Source organism: Malaclemys terrapin, chromosome 3, assembly GCF_027887155.1.
Source record: "Malaclemys terrapin pileata isolate rMalTer1 chromosome 3, rMalTer1.hap1, whole genome shotgun sequence".
NCBI classification, from domain to species: Eukaryota; Metazoa; Chordata; order Testudines; family Emydidae; genus Malaclemys; species Malaclemys terrapin.
The window spans coordinates 81,221,383-81,228,646 of NC_071507.1; positions in this window are offsets into that span (position 1 = coordinate 81,221,383).

Here is a 7,264-nt window from a genome sequence, read left to right on the forward strand (position 1 = left end):
AGCAGGCCACCTGGGGTATGAAAAGAAACTGACCCAGGTATCTGACATATTTTTTGGCTGGGCATGGCTGCAGATGTTAAAGATTGGGTTCTTTCCTGTCAAGAAAGGAAAGTGCTAGCAAGAAGAAGCAAAACTCCTTTAACGGAAATGCCCCAACCTAGTAAGCCCTGGGAGTTCATACAGATTGACTTGAAAGACCCACTATCACAAACACCAGGTGGAAATTGATATTTGTATGTGGTGGTGCAACCACTGAAGGTTAGAAGGACTGAGACAGTTATGGATGCATTACTGAAACATGTAGAGCTGCAGTTCAATCCACCAAGCTGCACCTGCAGTGATCAGGGGAAGGAATATGAATGACTGTCATTACACAAGGTTTGTCAACAGCTCCAGATAACCAAGCTGAGGACCAATGTTGCCCATCCTGCAAGTAATGGGGGAGTGGAGAGACTAAACCGCACCTTTAGTTCTGTGCTTAGAATCTTCTTCAGTTAAGACCAACTGGACTGAGATACAGAGTCACCTTTTGTCGTCTTTGCATATAACACTAGTGGACACTCAAATATCCATTACTCTCCTAATGAAAATTATTTTTAGACTCTGCAAACCCATGCTTTCTGTGACTTGATGGTCAGGCAGCAAGAATTGGCAAAGCCCCCTGCACCTAAAAAGATGGGCAACATGAAGGAATCTAATATCAGTGCCCTGAGGACAGCATTCCAGAAGATAAAGGAACAGATGAGTTGGAAGCAGCCATGTCAGGAAAAGATGTCAGGAAAAGGGACAATAGTGTGCCCATCCAGGAAGGAGAGATGGTGTAGCTACACAACTGGAAAAAGCAGCCTGGAAAAAAAAATCCAGATTTACTTCTTTTTGAAGGGGACCTTACACAGTGGTTAAGAAACTAAACAACTTATCTTGGCCGATACAGAAGGCAAGAGCTCATCCCTTTGTAGTGCATCAAGAGCTGCTGCACAGATTCATTGAATGAAAGGGGAGGGCAAACAATGATGATGCTCAACAACTATCCCAGAGAGATGCTGAAGAGGATTTGGAGGTACCTCAGCAGGTTCCTGTGGCTCGTAGTAGGAGACCAGTCATGGAAAAGGAATTGCCAGGGTTCTCCTGGGACCTCAACACAGTGCCATCTTCAACAGACAGTCTATCTACAACAAATAGGCCTCACCTAGAGGACATGAATCCTGCATTCGCTGATAATCTAGATCCAACTATGAGTTATGTGTCCATGAGTGAATATAATACTCGAGGGGGCAGACAAACATGGAAACCTGTGTGTATGGCAGACTTCCTATATTCCTAGAAGTTACTGTTTAAATTCTTATTTAACTAGAATGGGGGAAAGTTGCAATGATTAGTATAGACAGCTCCATGGTGCTATAATTTTATCACACTGTTAAATTGTTTTCTTGTATGTTACTATGTTGCTGCTCTGACCTGGGGGGGTTAGCAGGAAGTGCCTTGAAGTGTCCCAATAAATCTCTGTGATTCTATAAGACAGTGTTATAATATCTATGGACAAACATATATCTAATAGGGTACATGGGATGGCAAGATAACAGGGCAAATTTAAGACTGCATGGGCTATCTTCACTGTAAATGCCCAAACTTTCCAGTGTGGGGTTTTCATTTTGTTTTTTTACGTGTAAACTTAACTTAGAATTTCCAAGCTTTCTAATTATTTTTTAACTATAGTATTCCTTTTTAAGGGTTTTAACAGTCACTTTTACTCCATTTAATATGTATTCACAACCCTTCCCTCTTAAGAAGGTGTTTGTCTGTGAATTTCCTTTGGTTCTTTCAACCCCTTTTAAATAAATTGCTCCATGACACTTTGAAAGATGGAATGTATTTCTCTTTACACTTGTGAAGTTTTAATGTAATCTAAACCATTTTGGGAGACCTTGTGGGCCTTATTTTCTCTACAGGGGTCTATGAAAAGTTTATAAGCTCTGAAGGGTTCCATGTGAACTGTGATGTTCCTAATTGACACAGGAGGCCGTTGAGAGATTATAAATGTGGTTGGAGTCTATGCATACATATTTCATTGTCTCTACAGGGGTCTCCATGGGACTTGTGAGCTCTGCAGGATTCTTGTGGGACTTGCAACTATGGGATTCCAGGGGAATCAGAAACATAATGGCAGCTTTGAGGGGATAGGAGAAAGGAGGGAGGAGAACAAGACCCCAAGAGGAGCCTCTTTTGAGAGATCAGAAATGAGAAGTGGGGCTTTGGTGGGGAGCGGCAAGTGTTGTGCTTTGGTGGGGAGAAAAAAAAGAAAGGTGAGCAGGAAAGGTCCAGGGCTTTGACTGGGAGAGAGATGTGGAAAGAGCCTAAGGGGATTAAAGAGTCTGGGTGGGGGACTATGGGGACAAAGAGAGGAACAGAAGAATGGGAATATATAAGAGGGCCAGCCACTTCCCAAGCACCCCCTTGTGGCTACAGGTGGCTCTCTGGCACCCTTCCTCAGTTTTCCTTCTGGGACTCCAGAATAACTCTACACACAAACTCTTCTCTAGTTCAGCAACACCCCTCTTTGGGACTGACTTTATTACAATAACAAAATCATTCCCCAAACAAAGTTCTCAAATCTCCCTCATGTCCATGCCCTCAGTCTTTCCACTGGAGGGTTTCCCAAGCCCTCCCTCACTGGAGCCATTTTTCCTGATTCAGGATTCCTAGCCTTTCCCATTGGGGTTCTCCCACGCTTTCCCTGCCCAGAGCCTACCTGCTCCCAGCAGTCTCTGTAGTCTTCCTAAATTTCACCCCCGATACCTTACTGTGGTGGTCGGAAAAAAGCAGCAGGGAACATCCTTCCACATAGACTCTGTCTCCTGGTGCCCAGCTAGAAATGTTTTTCAAGAGGGGAACTGAAACTATTAAAAGGAGGGACAAACACCCCAAAGGTACCCCTCCCCTCTTCCTGCCCATCACATTCATGGCAGCTGAAGCAACAAAGGAAGCATTTGTTGGACTCTGGGAGAATGGGTCCTGATCTATAGGGTTTGGTCAGTAAGACTGCTGAAAGCAAGTGGTGAGAAACTTTGCTTGAATCTGATATAGTTTAAGTTAGGTAATAATAAATGTTTTGTCTATATTTTTCTTGTAACCATTTCTGACTTTTATGCCTCATTATCTGTACTCACTTAAAATCTATCTCTTTGTAGTCAATAAACTTGTTTTATTGTTTTATCTAATCCAGTGTGTTTAAATTGAAGTGTTTGGGTAACTCTGTGACAAACTGTGAGCATATTATTTTCTTAAACGAATAACAGACTTAATATAATCTGTACTGTCCAGGAGAGGGCTGGGCAATACAGGAGATCCATTTCTGGGTGAAAATCTGGGATGGGAGTGGTGTTGGGGTCACCCTGCAGTGTAGCCAAGCCTGGTGAGAGACAGATTATAACCCAGGGGTCGGCAACCTTTCAGAAGTGGTGTGCCGAGTCTTCTTTTATTCACTTTGATTTAAGGTTTCGCATGTCAGTAATACATTTTAATGTTTTTAGAAGGTCTCTTTCTATAAGTCTATAATATATAACTAAACTATTGTTGTATGTAAAGTAAATAAGGTTTTGAAAATGTTTAAGAAGCTTCATTTAAAATTAAATTAAATTTTAAATTTAATAAAATTTAAATGGTCCAGTGGCCAGGACCCAGGCAGTGTGAGTGCCACTGAAAATCAGCTCGCGTGCTGCCTTTGGCACACGTGCCATGGGTTGCCTACCCCTGGTATAACCCATTTGTGGCTGGTAGGTTGCAGCTGCAAGTCACACCCTGAGTCTTGCATGGTGGAAGGCTGTTTGTGAGTGTGCCTGGTGGGAGCTACTTCAGCAAGGCATTGTAAGGCAGCCAAGGTTGCAGGGGTGACACAGCTGCTCATTAGTCTGGATTGTACCCTGCTATGTCACACCAGCCTCTTAGGTTATGAGAGTTGACGGGCGTATATTACACCAGTCTTTTCAACAGTTGCAGTAGCTTCCTATGAATTCTGGGTGTATTTCAAGTATTAATTTTTGGCTAACTCAGAGATCACCTCTCTCCTTGTGAACCACCTTGGCAGTGGAGATGAATTCTCCCTCTGTGGAGAAAGAAGTGGTTCAGGACTATTTGGAAAAGCTGGACGAGCACAAGGTCATGGGGCCGGATGCACTGCATCCAAGGGTGCTAAAGGAGTTGGCGGATGTGATTGCAGAGCCATTGGCCATTATCTTTGAAAACTCATGGCAATCGAGGGAGGTCCTGAATGACAGGAAAAAGGCTAATGTAGTGTCCATCTTTAAAAAAGGGAAGAAGGAGGATCCAGGAAACTACAGACCAATCAGCCTCACCTCAGTCCCTGGAAAAATCATGGAGCAGGTCCTCAAGGAATCAATTTTGAAGCACTTAGAGGAGAGGAAAGTGATCAGGAACAGTAAGCATGGATTCACCAAAGGCAAGTCATGCCTGACTAACCTAATTGCCTTCTATGATGAGATAACTGGCTCTGTGGATGAGGGGAAAGCAGTGGACATATTATTCCTTGACTTTAGCAAAGCTTTTGATATTGTCTCCCACAGAATTCTTGCCAGCAAGTTAAAGAAATATGGGCTGAATGAATGGACTATAAGGTGGACAGAAAGCTAGCTAGATCATTGGGCTCAACGGGTTGTGATCAATGGCCAATGTCTAGTTGGCAGCCGGTATTAAGCAGAGTGTCCCAAGGGTCAGTCCTGGGGCCGGTTTTGTTCAATATCTTCATTAATGATCTGGAGGATGGCGTGGATTGCACCCTCAGCAAGTTTGCAGATGACACTAAACTGGGAGGAGTGGTAGATATGCTGGAGGGTAGGGCTAGGATACAGAGGGAAGTAGATAAATTAGAGGATTGGGCCAAAAGAAATCTGATGAGGTTCAACAAGGACAAGTGCAGAGTCCTGCACTTAGGACGGAAGAATCCCATGCACTGCTACAGACTAGGGACCGAGTGGCTAGGCAGCAGTTCTGCGGAAAAGGACCTAGAGGTTACAGTGGATGAGAAGCTGGATATGAGTCAACGGTGTGCCCTTATTGCCAAGAAGGCTAATGGCATTTTGGGCTGTATAAGTAGGAGCATTGCCAGCAAATCGAGGGATAAGATCATTCCCCTCTATTCGGCACTGGTGAGGCCTCATCTGGAGTACTGTGTCCAGTTTTGGGCCCCACACTACAAGAAGGATGTGGAAAAATTGGAAAGAGTCCAGCGGAGGGCAACAAAATTGATTAGGGGGCTGGAGCACATGATTTATGGGGAAAGGCTGAGGGAACTGGGATTATTTAGTCTGCAGAAGAGAAGAATGAGGGGGGATTTGATAGCTGCTTTCAACTACCTGAAAGGGGGTTCCAAAGAGGATGGATCTAGACTGTTCTCAGTAGTAGCAGATGAGACCATTACTCCTTGTTCTGTCAAGTTGTAGTGGGGGAGGTTTAGGTTGGATATTAGGAAAAACTTTTTCACTGGGAGGGTGGTGAAGCACTGGAATGGATTACCTAGGGAGGTGGTGGAATCTTCTTCCTTAGAGGTTTTTCAGGTCAGGTTTGACAAAGCCCTGGCTGGGATGATTTAGTTGTGGATTGGTCCTGCTTTGAGCAGGGGGTTGGACTAGATGACATCCTGAGGTCCCTTCCAGCCCACCCCCACATTTAAATATCAGGGACAGAGGAAGGGTATTCTTAATAGACAGCCTGGAACTCTGGAATTTGTTACTTTAGCTGATCAGGCAGCGGCCATGGTTTTGACAGTTAGGACACAGCTCAAGGCCCATCTCTTTTTTCAGGCATTTGCCTCAGGGAAGTTGGGTAAACTGGTTGGGAAGGGGAAGTAATTGGTCTGAGAGCTTGTCCTTCTTTCTTTTTGTCTTTCATAAGAGATACATTTGTACATGTATTCTTACTACATTATGCACATGCTTTCTGAGGCAACTTGGGTAGGGTGCATTTTATAATTCTAAAAATAAACAAGTACATGTAATGACACTGTACAACCCCAGTGTATGTAACGAGAGCTCAACTCTTCAGAGAGAAGGAAAGTGCAGCTGACATGCACAGGAGTCTCCACTTGATTTTCATAAAATACTATGCAAATGGAAGAAAGCACTTGCCAAAGAAACAGATGAAGATACATTCCTCAGGGATTTCTTTGTGACAGGACTTCAGAACCTGTCAGGGAGTGGTATTCAAAGTTTAGAGGCAGAATCCATTAAGCAATAATAATTCCCTTCTCTACAGGGCTTGCAGCTCACAGATGGACAAACTGCTGATGTAATGTTGGGCTAGACAGAGAAAGTTAAAGCCAGCCCTGGTCATCTGGAAGTTTGTCAGCTGTTCAGTGTGATTCTTCTTTGCAGAATAATCCTAGTTCACCTAGGAGTACAATAGACTCTGGTGCAAATTTTCATCTCTTCACAGGATATTTGGGAGATGTAGCACCAAAGGCATTTCTGCAACAGGAGCCTCCCACATTTACCAGCAGTGGCCCATCAGAGATGGAGGATAAATTTGCAAAACATTTACATTAATATTGCATACCATTTATTAGTTCTACCATCACATCTCTGGCTCTTGCTCTTTCCTCCTCTGCTTCACTCCTTCCCTCTTGGTGCCCTTCCTCCCTCTGCTGAAATGAACCCTTTGGCATGCCACTATGGGGGAGAGACATGTTGAGATTAGCTCCTAACAAGTAAGACATTGTCCTTACACAACTCCTTCTTTTCCTCTCTGCAAATCCCCCCTCCCACCATCCGTCAAGTATTCAAACCCCCACCCTGACACAGTCAGGTCTCTTCTCCTCCAGCAAAACAAATTTTCTCTCACATATCAATTCTTTGCCACCTCATAAAAATCAATATGCCACCTTGTGGTGGGGTGAATAAACTCCACACCAGAACAGAACCAGTTAAGGAGCAGCTCTGGGCCAGGCAGCCTCATCCATCCCCATCTGCAGAGTGTGCTCTAGCTGGAGATGGAGTTTAAAAGGGAGCCAGACAGGGAAGGGAGCGAAACCTACTCTGAGAGCTTCTGAAGAAGGATGCTATAGAAACCTTTCCCAGGGGAAAGAGCCTGCTTGCTGAGCCCAGAGGGACTGAAGATTCAGTTATTCTCCTTTTCTTTTTGTGATGGGGTGAAATAGGCCCAGAGGCCCCCTGCTGGATGCCTTAGGGTCCCACTAAACCCTGTCGCAGAAAGAAGCAGTAGAGAAGTCCTCCAGGCTGCCTAAAGTGGCTGC